The sequence below is a fragment of the Typopeltis vanoorti genome, chromosome 22, assembly GCF_054136105.1.
Source record: "Typopeltis vanoorti isolate ZY-2024b chromosome 22, IOZ_Tvanoo_1.0, whole genome shotgun sequence".
NCBI classification, from domain to species: Eukaryota; Metazoa; Arthropoda; class Arachnida; order Uropygi; family Thelyphonidae; genus Typopeltis; species Typopeltis vanoorti.
Window position 1 is genome coordinate 1,932,775 of NC_143570.1, and position 16,180 is coordinate 1,948,954.

General features: G+C 35.2%; 1 protein-coding gene across 2 annotated transcripts in view; it reads left to right on the forward strand.

The window, feature by feature from the left end:
- The window catches only part of PIG-S (phosphatidylinositol glycan anchor biosynthesis class S), a 345,368-nt gene that overhangs the window by 115,075 nt on the left and 214,113 nt on the right, over positions 1–16,180 (forward strand). The window lies entirely within an intron of this gene.

Here is a 16,180-nt window from a genome sequence, read left to right on the forward strand (position 1 = left end):
GCCTTTTCCAAATCGACAAAACTTAAATACAGATCTTTGTTATATTCCCATGCTTTCTCGACTATTTGTCGTAAAGTGAAGATCTGATCCTGACAGCCTCTATTTGGCCTGAATCCAGCTTGTTCTTCACCAAGCTTTTCTTCCACAATTCTTCTCAACCGTTTCTCAAGTATACTTGCATAGATCTTGCCAGGAACACTCAATAGGGAAATACCTCTGTAATTCTCACATTCAGTTTTATTTCCCTTTTTATATATGGGTACTATGAGAGCTCTACTCCAATCATCAGGAATTCGTCCCTCTGTCCAGGCTTTCTGAACTATGCAGTGCAGCTACTGTAAGACTCTTATGCCACCATACTTCAGCATTTCTGGTCGAATATCATCTACTCCTGCCTTTCCACATTTCAAGCCTTTGATGGCTTTTTCTACTTCAAGTATGGATATGTATTCCTGACTGCATGCCTGGTCAGTGTTTTTTATCACTGTGCTGTCATCACTGCTTGTTTCATTTAGCAGTTTTTCAAAGTAATTACTCCATACTTCAAGGATATCTTTTTCTCCTGTTTTCATGTCACCTTTATCGTCTCTAACTCCTTTTACAGCACTCTTTCCTCCATTCTTAAGCTTCTTCAACAACCTCCAGAATATTTTGCCACCTTCTTGATATTTATTTTTTTTGTTTCTGAAAATTTTTTTTTAAATGTATTTACAATTTCAATATAATTTCAATTTAAGTTTTTAAATGTAATTGTTGAAGCATTTTTATAAAATGTATCAACAATTGCATGATTAAGGTGGAGTAAATTTTCGACTAATCTTTAACATCTGAATTAATTTCGACAATCATCTGTCATTATAGGCACATTATATTCTTCAGAATTATGCCAAATACTAGCATTCATGAGTCCACAGTATTTTGAATATCAGTTGATGAACATTTTTGAGTCATCTTCTGAATAGACAACAATACTGACATATAGTTTATTTCCATACTAATCCACTCTTTCAAATTAAGACTATAACAACCATTTGATTCTTCTAGTACTTGATTTTTCTTTTTTCTTTTTTTTTTTTTTTTTTGTAGATATCCAAAATTAAGATATATCTGACTGGTTCTTTTGTAATACATAATTCTACTTTGAAATTGATTTGTATATAAAAGAATTGTTTGAATTTAGATTCTATCTCTGGCTCCCTCCCAGTCTTGATATGATCTCATTTAATTCTCATGTTTTACAAAAGGTAGAAACTCACTGATCAGTATTAATGCTTTTGGCTACTTGAAGGTTATGCATTTTCTTCAGACATTGTTTTTAAATGTGATTATGCATACTTTCTAAATGTCTTATCAGTACACAAGTGTTCAGTTCCTTTCATGAAATCTGCTTTCACAATAACTTCAACTAGTATATCCTGCTTTTTACATTTCTTAGTGTTTTTCAAACTTCAGATCGATTTATTTTCATTTTGAAGCTGAAGTGAAATGTTACAATTATAATTACTGAGTATAGAGCCAAAAGACTTCAATTTGGCATAGTAAGATGTAAAATATAATAATATAAAAATGGAGGATATTATGGATCCATTAATATTTTATAGTTAAAAAATATAGACAGAAATTTATAAAGTTTCGAAATTTATCAGAGAACTTATGAGAATATAACTTTTGGCATTGGTGTGGTCTTGGTTTGTACTACTTAAAAGGAACAAGCTGTGGGTAGGAGTCTGTACATTCATCTTTTATTAGTGTTTAAATTTTATTTCACGGCCCTGTTAGCTGTTTTGAACAGCTGGTTCTCATCAGAGATAACGTAGAAACCTAGAGAGAGAGCGAAACCTTACAATACCATAAAAATCCTATGTCAGAAAGTTACATTGAAACCTTTTGGCTCTGTACCTCTATAGTTGATTATACACTACTGAGAATTCACTAATGATGAATTTAACCTTACACCATAAGATTACTACAGTATCGAGAGGATTTTTGCTCCCTCCCCACTCTGCTTTTTCTTTGATGAGAACCAACAATCTAAAACAGCTGTCATGCGAGTAAAACCTAATCAGTACATTAATAAAAGTGACTATATGGACTTCTGGGCAGAGCTTATATCTTGCAAGTAGTGCAATCCGAAGTATCTCCGATGCTGAAAGTTAAATTCTCATAACTCTTTGATAAATTTTGAAAGTTTAAAAATTTAAAGTCAAATGTAGAAAGAGACTATAAAATATAGATGGCTCCATAATATCCTCCATTTTTACATTAAAATTAAGAAAAATTAAAATTATAAAATAATTTTAATCTTACCAGTGAGTTATAAAATGAGATCCAAATTTGAACATAAAAATGAAAAATAACATCCCTATACATTATAGCATAAAATATTTTGGCTACTAGTAATGTATTTTTCAGAGTAGCTGAGTGTAACAAAAATGTCTTATGTGTGGCTGTTTCATTGTGCTTGATTTATAGTCATTATTATTATCTGAGACCTCCGGGGAATCAAGAACTCATCGAGGGAGGCTGTAAATCACCCAAACTGGCTGTCATACCTTCCCTTAAATTTATTCACACCAGATGCACTCACTATCCCTAAAGGTAAACTATTTCACTCACTCACTGTTCTCTGGGAGAAAACCACCTTTTCTTGACTGTGAACAAACTTAACTTCTGTGGATTTCCCCATATTCTCTCCCCACCTTTCATATACCGAAAAATTTCATCAGATGCTATCCTATAACACCCATTCAAAAGTTTATAGACTTTTATCATATCGCCCCTCTTTCCCCTGTTTACCAGAGTCCGTAATCCACATACTTCCAGTCTGTCCTCATAATCTAAATCCCATAATCTGGATATAATCTATGTAACTCTTCTTTTCATAATTATGTAACTCTCCTTTCCATATTAGTCATATAATTAATATTATTGTATTATATTTAAAGGAAGTTTAAGTTTCTCAGAAAAACAGCTGGGTATACCAAGTGGGACCATAAAGCAAATGAAGAAATTTTACAATCCCTGAATATAAAATCAATTAATTGCTACATAAGACAGTATAAACAAAATTGAATGGACAACAGCAGACTACCAAAAATATTATACAGATACAAAATAAGGGGGAAAAGAAGAATCGGAAGAAAAGAAAGAGATAGCATGAGTCCAGAACAGGCCGTCTGGCCTAAAATGCATGTTAGGAAGAAGAAGATTTAAAGGAAACACAAAGCCTTTGCTATTAAGTATGCTGCATAAATATTTGGAACACTAAATTTCTCTGTAATTCACTTTTTATAGACGAACACTATGAGAGCCCTACTCCAGTCATCTCGAACTGGATCATCTCAACCAGACCGGACCATGTAAATCGTGCTGTGCAGCTTACTGTAAAACTTTTTTTATGCCATCACACATGAACATTTCTGGTCAGATATCATCTATTCCACCTGCATTTTGATTTGTCCTGAGAGGTAACTGATGAAGTCTGCAAGAAGAGAAAAAAAATGAAAACTACATGGTGGACTCGGGAAGTTAGAAGCAATCATGGAAAAGAAGAAAACATATCAAAACCTTCCAGAAAGTAAATCAGTATGTGTTATGAGAGAATACATAGAAGTTAAAAAAGCCAAGTAATTTTCTAAAAGTAGCTAAACAAAAGTCATAGGAACACTAATCATATTATAGTAGATAAATATCAGGAAGGTGGTAGAATGTTTTGGAAGCTATTGAAAAATTGTATTGTACCCTTTCCTCCATAGAAATAGAAGAAACAGTGCAATAAAGAGAATCAGTAGATAAAGGCAGTTTGAAAGCTGAAGATAAATACTTTCCAGATATGTGGAGTAACTACTTTGAAAGATTGTCAAATGAAACAAGAAGCAATAGAACAGTGGTATAACAGCGTTTCTCAACCTTTCTAAGCCCAAGGACCAGTAAAATGCCTAAAACAAGTCTATGGATTAATAAAGTTATGTAATTTTTTTAAAACCTATGTGGGGATTACCAACATTTGGGGAAAAACTGTGCATTTATAATGTAATAAATCTAAAAGCATGTTTTGAATACATATGGAAACATAATTAATTAAATTGGAAGTAAACAATTAAAAGTATATCATCATTGAAAAGAGTTTTAATTTTTATTAAACAAATAAATAATATGATATAATTATGTTACTACTTACTTTTAATGAGATGGTTGAACTTTTCAGCCCTTGCAGAGTTGCTAGATATCTGGCTGAATATCGGTTAACTTCAGTGAAAAATTGGCACATACACTAAAGACGATTTCTATATTTTATTTTTTAAGCCCACTGTCACTTGAAAGAAGGTCGTTCTCGTACCTGTAAGCCTGAAATGGATCGAAAACTCACAGAAATTTCTTATAAAAGTTATTTGGAAAATATTTCAAAATTCTGTTCCAGAGTTTTGAGGTGGTCACAAACCCTTTCTAGAAAGTAAGAATCAACAAAAATATCATTTTCCACCAAAAAGGATTCCAATGTTGGAAAAGGTGCAAATTGTCTGTCTTTGACATAACTAATCCATAACACCAGATTTTTCTCAAATGCCTTTATTTTGTCATAGGCATCAAGAACAGTCAAAGAATTTCCCTGAAGGGATAGATTTAGTTCATTTAATTTTGAAAACAATGTCTGAAAGATAGGACAGTGTCGATAACTGTACTTCGTCAACAAGGAGTGATGAAAAATCAGAATTGCGTTCATTTACAAACAATGAAACTTTGTGCCTTAATCCAAATAAGCTTCAAAAGATATATTTCGGTGATTACACCACATTTTTTTATTATTCAGTTATATAAAACACTGAAATAATAGTTCCCGACAAGTTTCGTAAATCGTAGGATTTACATCTTCAGGGGTAAATAGTATAACTTAAAGTTTAAACAAGAGAATTAATAAATACAAATCATAACCGTCTGGCTATTCATAAAACTCAAATAACAGAATGCAGATATATAACGTTATCGACGTTGAACAATACTGGATGATGTCACGTGTTCTTGTTCTCATTCATACAGTCCGAGCTCAGTTTGAGGTAGATTTTTTTATTAGAGCTGACCACACTTGATGGAGAATTAAACCCTGATTTTTATTGCATTGGGTTGTATTTTTTAGCATATTAGCAGCTTCTTTAAATTTTCTTATATAACTGTTGTTTTCTATCTATGACATCGTCGTTTTATGCCAGAGTACATTGTGTGCAGTGGAAGTGGTATGGAAAGCAAGACCCGTTGTTTGTTTTGTTCTCTTTTGTATTGTATGTCTTTTTGGTGATCAGCCATGTGTATTTCTCCAGATCTTCCTGTCTGTCCTGCGTAGCAAATCCCGCAAGAGCAATGGATTTTTTAGACTCCTGGTTTTTTAAGAGGATGATGAGATGGTTTTGGTGGATGTAGGAATCTTGAAATTTTTTTTTTTATAGGAAGGAAGGCTACTTTTATGTTGTGTTTGTTCGTTAATTTGGCTACCTTATCTGTAACATTTTTGATATAAGGAAGTGAGATTGCGTTTTTGTAATCCTGTTTTATTGTGTTGTTAGCTGGAGGCATTTTAAGGATTCTCTTGATGGTTTTTGTTTCATATCCATTCTGTTGAAGGATTTGTGTTAAGTATTTTAGTTTTCTTCTTTACATCTTTCTTGTGTGCTGGAGATATTGTATGCTCTGTCTCAAAGAGTTTTAATTAAGCTTATTTTTTGTGAAGGATGGTGGTGTGCGAGATTGCATTTAGAAATCTTCCAGTGTTTGTCGGCTTCCTATATACCGAGAAGGAGAGTTTACTTTCTTCATTAACTTCTAATAGAATATCCAGAAAAGGAAGTTTTTTATTTTTTTCTTGTTCTAAAGTGAATTTTATGGTGTTGTGCAAATTGCTGAGATAATCTTTGAAATTGATAAGTTCATCTGTTGTTCCACTAAATATGATGAAAGTATCGTCCACATAGCGTAGCCATATTTTTGGTTTTTTATGGTAATTCTTAAGAGCATTGTTTTCAAATTTTTCCATAAATAGGTTTGCTAATACCGTTGATAATGATGAATCCATGACCCGTCCTTCTTTTTGTTCCCAAATTCTATCTTTATAGGTGAAAAAAATATTGTTTATACAATGTTTAAAAAGATTCAAGATGTCCGGAGGGAAGAGGTCTTCTAGGAGATTCAAAATTTCTTGTCTCGGGACGTTTGTAAACAACTGATAATGTCGAGACTTGCTAAGATATCTGTTTCTCGTAGACAGGCTTATACGTTGGTTATGCATTATTAAAACACTTAAGGAATAGAACAACGTAGTTAAGGATATAAATTAAATTAAACTTTAATAAATATTTTCCGATATTTCGGCAATGTCACATTGCCATCTTCTAAAGGAACTTACACAAAAAAGCACGTGCACGTAGGCACTACAAACACAGTAACTGGGAATGAAGAGATGAAGCTATTGTTCTCCTAAAAGTCCTGATGGTGCCCTCTAGCGGGCTGAGTAGGTGTTCTTGGCCATTGTGCTGAAGGTCTGCTGATGTAAGCCTCCCAAATTTGGGGCAGTCGCATACAACCAAATTTGTTGAGGTTTCGAGAATTTCTTAGGGCTGACGCTGATTCCATAAATAGTCTTTCGTCTTTGTATTTGCTACGGTGTATTACTGTAGCTTTCTTCCACCGTATTCTGTGGCGTGTATTCAGAGCATGGTCCGCAAGACCAGAATGGCTGTACTTGTGAAACCGGATGTAGTCCTTGTGTTCAGAAATTCTGATATTCGCTGTCCTGCCTGTTTGGCCAAAGTAAGACAGATTACAACTGCAAAGGACCTTGTATACACCAGGTAGGTCTAGGGGAAGTGGTTGGTCTTTAGTGGAGCGGATAAGGGATGCCAATTTTCTGTAAGGTTTGTAACAGGAGGTCAGGTCATGCTTTTTTAAGATTTTGGTAATCTTTTCCAAGGTGCCTCGGATGTAGGGAATGGTGATGGATTTAGAGTAATCCTTGTTGTGGAGGGGGGGGAGGGGATCTGTGGTTTGTAGGTTCTAATATTTTTTGGACTTTTCTTGGGGGGTAGCCATTGGCTGAGAAAGTGTTGAGGATGTGATTTAGTTCAGTGTTTACGGCCAAGTCATTTGAACAGATTAGTTTAGCCCTGTTGTATAGTGTTTTCACTACTCCATATTGTTGTGTGTGTGTGGGGGGGGGGGAATTGTTGGTGAATGTATCTGCCTGTATGGGTGGGTTTTCTGTAAACTGAGAAAACCAAGGTTCCATTAGGCTGTCGGGTGACTAGTGTGTCTAGTAAAGGGAGGCTGTTTTTTTCCTCTTTTTCCAGGGTGAATTTGATTCTGGGGTGTTGGTTGTTTAAGTGTGTTAAGAAGGAGAGAAGTGTTTCAGAGCCATGTGGCCAAATAGCGAACACATCATCAACGTAGTGAAGCCATATGGTTGGTTTTTGTGGGGCAGAGGCTAAGGCTTTTTCTTCAAAGGTCTCCATAATGAAATTGGCCAAGGGTGGGGAGAGTGGTGAACCCATGGCTGTCCCCTCTATTTGTTTGTAGAATTTTCCTTGCCAAACGAAATAGCCTGAGTTCATTGTGAACTGAAATAAGGCTGAGATATCGGGAGAAAATTTATTATGGATTAGCTCTAGAGTTTCCTTGAGTGGGACATTTGTGAATAAAGAGGAGACGTCAAAGCTGACCATTATGTCAGTATGTTGGAGTGTAAGGTTTTCTATGCTGGCTTTGAAATGGGCTGAGTTTTTTATGTGGGATGGTGTGTTGCCAGTATAGTGTGTGAGCTCTTTGGCCAAATGTTTAGCTAATTTGTATGTGGGGGAATCAATGCCATCCACTATGGGACGTAATGGCACATTTTCTTTATGTATTTTTGGGAGTCCGTAAATACGGGGGAGGGGGGTATAGAGTTAAATGGCTTTAATGTTGGTAACTTCTACAGGCCAAGAAGTGACTCTCTTAAGGAGCCTGTGAAGTTTTCTAATTTGAGAGTTGGTGGGATTGTAATTGATGGGGAGGTAAGTAGCCCGATCTAAGAGAAGAGCATTCAGCTTACCTGTGTAGTCCTTTTGGTTAAGGACTACAGTTGCATTTCCTTTATCCGCTTTGGTAATAACTATTTCTTTATTATTCTTCATTTCCTGTAGAGCTTTATATACTCTATGAGTGAATCCAGGCCATGTGGCCAAATTCTTCATGGAGACGTTTGAAGAGAAAGCCTTAAACTCAGCCCCACAAAAACCTACCATATGGCTTCGCTATGCTGATGATGTTTTCGCTATTTGGCCACATGGCCCGGATTCACTCATCTCCTTCCTAACACACATAAACAACCAACACCCCAGAATCAAGTTAACCCTGGAAAAAGAGGAAAACAATAACCTCCCTTTCCTAGACACAGTAGTCACCCGCCAACCTGATGGAACCTTGGTTTTCTCAGTTTATAGAAAACCCACCCATACAGGCAGATGCATTCACCAACAATCCCATCACCCCCCCTCTCACAACAATATGGTGTTATTAAGACATTATTCAACAGGGCAAAAATAATCTGTTCAAATGATCAAGCCCTAACCACTGAACTAAATCACATCCGTGACACTTTCTCAGCCAATGGCTACCCCCTCCAAAAAATCCAAAAAATACTTAACCCAGTTATCCACAACCCACCACCCCCTCCCCCTCACAAAAAAGATTACTCTAAATCCATCACCATTCCCTACGTCCGAGGCACCTTGGAAAAAATCAATAAAATCTTAAAAAAACATGACTTGACCACTTGTTACAGACCACATAGAAAACTGGCATCCCTTATCTGCTCCACTAAAGACCAACCACTTCCCCTAGACCTACCTGGTGTATACCAGGTCCCTTGCAACTGTAAATTGTCCTACTTTGGCCAAACAATCAGGACAGCAAATATCAGAATCTCAGAACACAAGGATTACATCCGATTTCACCAGTACAGCCACTCTGGGTTTGCAGACCACGCTCTGGATACTCGCCACAGAATAAGATGGAAGAAAGCCACAGTAATACACCGCAGCAAGTTCAAGTATGAAAGACTATTCATGGAATCAGCCTCGGCCCTTAGGAACATGCCAAACCTCAACAAATTTGGAAGCATGAGACTGCCCCAAATTTGGGAAACTTTTATCAGAAGAACTTCAGCCCAAAGGCCAAGAACTACCAATATAGCCCGCCAGGGGGCACCATCAGGACTTTAGGAAAACGTTAGCTTCCTAGCTTCAGTCTCATTTGCTGTTATTAGTACTTGTGTGCACGTGTCTTTGTAGTAAGTTCCCAAGAAGATGGCAACGTGACGTTTGCCGAAATATCGGAAAGTATATATTAAAGTTTATTTAATTTATATATCTAGTATACGCTGTCAATTCCTTAAATATTAGTTATCATTTCAATTTTACTATGAAATGTTTACTATTTTTTATGAAGGAAGATGTTTTTCCTATATGTTGTGAGATCATGTTGGTGAGGTATTTCGCCAATTTGGAAGTCGATGAATCTCTTCCATCTACTATTGGTCTTAAAGGTATATCTGTCTTATGGATCTTTGGAACACCATATATTCTTGGTATCAAAGGATGTTTCGATTGTAAGTATTTTTTTATTAGATCATTTGTTGTTTTGTGTGTAGGCCAAGTCAGGTCTCTGTCTGTGGGTTTGTAGGTGTTGGTATCTTCCAGGAGACTTTTCATTTTGTTATCATATTCTGTAGCATCTAAACCAAAGTTGCGTTGCCTTTATCCGCTTTTATTATGACAATATTTTTATCATCCATTAACTTTTTAAGGCAAACGTATTCATTGTAAGGTAGATTCCTATGAGGTAATCTGCTTTTTAATAGTAAAGCTGAACTTTCTATACGGATAAGATCTGCCATGTTGTCCGGTAGATTTCTAATTCTTTTTTCTATTTGTGCTATGATATCAATTTTTGGAAGGAAACGTGAGGTTAAGGCGAAGTTAAAACCCTTAAGTAAAAGATTATTCTCCTCTTTTGTTAGGACTCTCGAAGAAAGATTGATAACTACTTTTGAACGATCTAGTTGTTTTTTATGTATTTCCTTCTTCTGAAGGAGTACATTGAACTTATGAATTAATGTATGTTTCTTCTGTTCTGAGATCGCTATTGCTTTGTTAAATGTAACACTATTGATGTTATTCCATAGGTAAGATGGAAGAGATGTGGCCAGAGAAATATGCATGGCTGAACACCAAAAAGACATACAATACAAAAGAGAACAAAACAAACAACGGGTCTTGCTTTCCATACCCCTTCCACTGCACACGATGTACTCTGGCATAAAACGACGATGTCATAGATAGAAAACAACAGTTATATAAGAAAACTTAAAGAAGCTGCTAATATGCTAAAAAACCCAACCCAATGCAATAAAAATCAGGGTTTAATTCTCCATCAAGTGTGGTCAGCTCTAATAAAAAAATCTACCTCAACGTGAGCTTGGACTGTATGAACAAGAACACGTGACATCATCCAGTATTGTTCAACGTCAATAACATTATATATCTGCATTCTGTTATTTGAGTTTTATGAATAGCCAGACGGTTATGATTTGTATTTATTAATTCTCTTGTTTAAACTTTAAGTTATACTATTTACCCCTGAAGATGTAAATCCTGTGATTTACGAAACTTGTCGGGAACTATTATTTCAGTGTTTTATATAACTGAAGAATAAAAAAATGTGGGGTAATCACAGAAATATATCTTTTGAACCAATTAGCCACAGAAGTCTACGCCTGCAATTACAAACTTACGGTGAGTGCTTTCTTTTGGCATAAAGTTATACAACTAGAGAAACTACGCATTAAACATCTCAACTTCATTAATCTTCTAGTTTTCCTCATCCGATGCAGAGATAACGAAGTCATCCCGAAATTCATCAAAATCAAACGCATATTCCACACAAACAAGGCCTCCAGAATTTATCATAAAATGGAACTAGCTTTTCTAAGAGAAAGAATTACAGTCACTACAGTTGAATTAGCATTAATCAGTAATAACACTTTTTCTCTTCATAATGAACTGGCCACATCTCTTCCATCTTACCTATGGAACAACATTGATAGTGTTACATTTAACAAAGAAATAGCGATCTCAGAACAGAAGAAACATACATTAATTCATAAGTTCAATGTACTCCTTCAGAAGAAGGAAATACATAAAAAACAACTAGATCATTCAAAGGTAGTTATCAATCTTTCTTTGAGAGTCCTAACAAAAGAGGAGAATAATCTTTTACTTAAGGGTTTTAACTTCGCCTTAACCCCACGTTTCCTTCCAAAAATTGATATCATAGTACAAATAGAAAAAGGAATTAGAAATCTACTGGACAACACGGCAGATCTTATCCGTATAGAAGTACAGCTTTACTATTAAAAAGCAGATTACCTCGTAGGAATCTACCTTACAATGAATACGTTTGCCTTAAAAAGTTAAATGATGACAAAAATATTGTCATAATAAAAACGAATAAAGGCAACGCAACTGTCATTTTAAATGCTACAGAATATGATAACAAAATGAAAAGTCTCCTGGAAGATACCAACACCTACAAAACCCATAGACAGAGACCCGACTTGGCCTACACACAAAAAAACAAACGATCTAATAAAAAAAGTGCCTCTCTGAATGGAAGAACTTAAAAAAATACTCGCAATCAAAACATCCTTTGATACCAAGAATATATGGTGTTCCAAAGATCCATAAGATAGATATACCTTTAAGACCAATAGTAGATGGAAGAGATTCACCGACTTCCAACTTGGCGAAATACCTCACCAACATGATCTCACAACATATAGGAAAAACATCTTCCTTCATAAAAAATAGTAAACATTTCATAGAAAAAGTGAAAGATATACATATTGGTCCGACAGATATCTTAGCAAGTCTCGACATTATCAGTTTGTTTACAAATGTCCCGAGACAAGAAATTTTGGATCTCCTGGATGACCTCTTCCCTACGGACATCGTGAAACTTTTTAAACATTGTATAAACAATACTTTTTTCACCTATAATGATAGAATTTGGGAACAAAAAGAAGGACTGGCCATGGGTTCATCATTATCACAGGTATTAGCAAACCTATTTATGGAAAAATTTGAAAACAATGCTCTTAAGAATTACCATAAAAAACCAAAAATATGGCTATGCTATGTGGACGATATTTTCATCATATTTAGTGGAACAACAGATGAACTTATCAATTTCAAAGATTATCTCAACAATTTGCACAACACCATAAAATTCACCTTAGAACAAGAAAAAAATAAAAAACTTCCTTTTCTGGATATTCTATTAGACGTTAATGAAGAAAGTAAACTCTCCTTCTCAGTATATAGGAAGCCGGCAAACACTGGAAGATTTCTAAATGCAATCTCGCACACCACCATCCTTCACAAAAAATAAGCTTAATTAAAACTCTTTGAGACAGAGCATACAATATCTCCAGCACACAAGAAAGATGTAATGAAGAACTAAAATACTTAACACAAATCCTTCAACAGAATGGATATGAAACAAAAACCATCAAGAGAATCCTTAAAATGCCTCCAGCTAACAACACAATAAAACAGGATTACAAAAACGCAATCTCACTTCCTTATATCAAAAATGTTACAGATAAGCTAGCCAAATTAATGAACAAACACAACATAAAAGTAGCCTTCCTTCCTATAAAAAAAAAAAATCTCAAGATTCCTACATCAACCAAAACCATCTCATCATCCTCTTAAAAAACCAGGAGTCTACAAAATCCATTGCTCTTTCGGGATTTGCTACATAGGACAGACAGGAAGATCTGGAGAAATACGCATGGCTGAACACCAAAAAGACATACAATACAAAAGAGAACAAAAAACGGGTCTTGCTTTCTATACCACTTCCACTGGACACATGTACTCTGACATAAAATGACGATGTCATACATAGAAAACAACAGTTATATAAGAAATTTTAAAGAAGCTGCTAATAAGCTAAAAAACCCAACCCAATACAATAAAAATCAAGGTTTAATTCTCCATCAAATGTGGTCAGCTCTAATAAAAAATCTGAGCTTGGACTGTATGAACGAGAACGAGAACACGTGACATCGTCCAGTATTGTTCAACGTCAATAACGTTATATATCTGCATTCTGTTATTTGAGTTTTATGAATAGCCAGACGGTTATGATTTGTATTTATTAATTCTCTTGTTTAAACTTTAAGTTATACTATTTACCCCTGAAGATGTAAATCCTACGATTTACGAAACTTGTCCGGAACTATTATTTCAGTGTTTTATATAACTGAATAATAAAAAAATGTGGGGTAATCACCGAAATATATCTTTTGAACCAGTTAGCCACAGATGTCTACGCCCGAAATAAGCTTGTTAGTACTTTGCCCCGGAAAGCCAGCAAATTTCAGAATGAAGCAAAAGTTATGTATATTCATTGCCCATTTCATCGCAGAGTATTGAAAATAACCTGTTATTTAACGGTCAAGCCTTAATAAAATTAACTAGCTTTACAGTGTTGTATAGCACAGTTCTAAATTTCGGTAGCATTCCTTTGGAATCTAACGCTTTCCTATGTATGAAATAATGTATCCAATTCATATCCGGAGCTACTTCCTTGAATTATCCCTCTTAGATACAACCCCACTATTCCTGTCTGTAAGAGCATGAGCTCCATCCAGACAGAAGCCCATACATTCTTCCCACTGGATCCCTTTGGTCATCCTGAACAACTGGATCCAGTTGTTTGGGATGACCAAATTCTACAAAACAGAATATCCTCAAGAATGTTGTTATCATGCGCATATCTTATGTAGCATATTAACTGCGCATCATTTGTAACATCAGTAGTCTCGTCTATTTGTAATGCATAATGAGGGCTCTTCTTAACTCTTCCAGTTAACTGAGATTCTACATCACCTGCCATATCATTAATTCTGTGACTGACAGTGCCATTTGAAAGAGGAATCAAATTGACATATTTTAGTAACTTGTTGCCAAGCAGCTTTTTACCACATCTTTTATAGCTGGAATTAGTAAAATTTCCCCAATAGAATGAGCTTTCCCTATTTTCGTTATGTGCAAACTTAAGTGATAGGATGCTTCCTGTGCCTTGCTATTAATCAAACCCAAGGCTGAAACTATATCTTTTCCATGATTTAATGTCCCTAAGCATTGCTGAAGAAATTCAATTGGCTTATTTTTCACATCACAATGTTTAGTTTCTAAATGTCGTTGGAGTTTCGCAGGTTTCATGCACTCATTCGACAACACTTCATAACACAAAACACCAGAGGGTTCTGTTCACTTTCACCTCCACACCAAGTAAACCCAAATTCCAAATATGAACTGTTATATTTCCTACTGTATCTTGTTTCTTCTACTTTAATAGTATCGGATTTACTCGCCATTACAACACATGTATCACAATTAGGGTTTGCATTGCCTGTTTCATTTGTTTTTCTTTTCAAAGTCCTACTTCTAAACCACTTTTCCATTATTAAAAAACGTTTCTGAAAAATATATTAATACTGGGGTTAACTCACGACACACTTTGTCCAAGTATCACTTTGCACTTCTGAGGATATACTGAGCCTTGGTTGAAGGAGGAAAACCTTCAGTAATAAAAATCAATAAACAACAAGCAATTGGTTGAAATGTGGATAACACATGTTTACTTCAAATCTGACAAAACAGCAAGGGAAGGTAGAAGCAATAAAACTATATTGCTGTTCACTTCACTCCTTTTTTATTACTCATCATTCTGCTTTTATTTGTTGGTCTTTTTAAGTATCCATTTTATTTCAGTAATTTTTATTTACTTATTCAATTTTAATTTGTTTTGTTTGGATAATTAAAAAATATATATATATTTATTTATTTAATTTAAGTCTACCTGCAGACCACCTGTCCCATCGTCGTGGACCACAGGTTGAGAAACACTGGTGGTATAAAATATTCGTGATGGATGCAGTCAGGAATACATATAAATATGTAATATAGAAAATGGCAAAAAACCTGAAATGTGAAAAAGCAGGTGGAGTAGATGATATTTGACTAGAAATGTTCGTGTATGGAAGCATACAAGTTTTGCAGTGGCTGCACTGCATAATTCACAAGGCCTGCTAGATGATTGGAGTAGAGCAATCATAGCATCCATCTGTAAAAAGAGCAAATATGAGAATTATAGAGAAATTTTACTCTGCATATTTATCTACTAATTTTTAACAGTTTATAAAATGAGCTGCTGAACATCTCTTCAGGCAGAGGAAAAGATAGAAGTCAGAAAGTATAAAATTGGGCTATAAGGTGTTGTTGAAAGACGTTCTAGTGGAATTGTTTGAGCATTTGATATGTCAGAGCAGCAGTGTTGTGTGTTGTCATCATTCGGAACAACTTTAGAGCTGAGATAGCTTTCTTTTGTTTAAAATAGATTTCTGCAGTATTTTAGTCTGATTATAAACATCTGCATTTATTGTTTGTTCCTTGAGATACAGAATCAACGAGCAGGCATGGTATCCCAAAACACAGTGCACACAATTTTCCTGGAGAAATATGATTGCTGCTTACTCTCTGCTTCTACTTGAGAAATCCAGGCAGTTAAATATAGATCCACTATGCCACAATTGCATTGATTGGTGCTTACTCTCTGGTGTCACTTGAGAAATCCAGGAAATTAAATCTGGATCCACTATGCCACAATTGCATTGATTGCTGCTTACACTCTGTGTCACTTGAGAAATCCAGGAAATTAAATCTGGATTTTTGAAATGACACCAGAGAATAAGCAGCAGTCAATGCGGTTGTGGCATAATGGATCTCCAAAGGCAAAAGAAATTCAAGCAAATATTTCCCTCTAGAAAGATTGCATGTACTGTGTTTTGGGATACAGTACGTTCATTGACTTTATATCTCAAGGAACAATAAATGCAGATGCTTACTGTCAGACTAAAAATATTGCAAAAGTTTATGTTCGAGCAATAACCTCTCTCATTTCATCAATCTTTCTGCCAACACACTTGACCTCTTCTTAACAAGCTCCCCTTCCAAGTATACAGTAGTTGTCATTTCTTTTCTTGGTAAATCTGATCACAACCTCATACAAGTTTCTTTTGCCACAG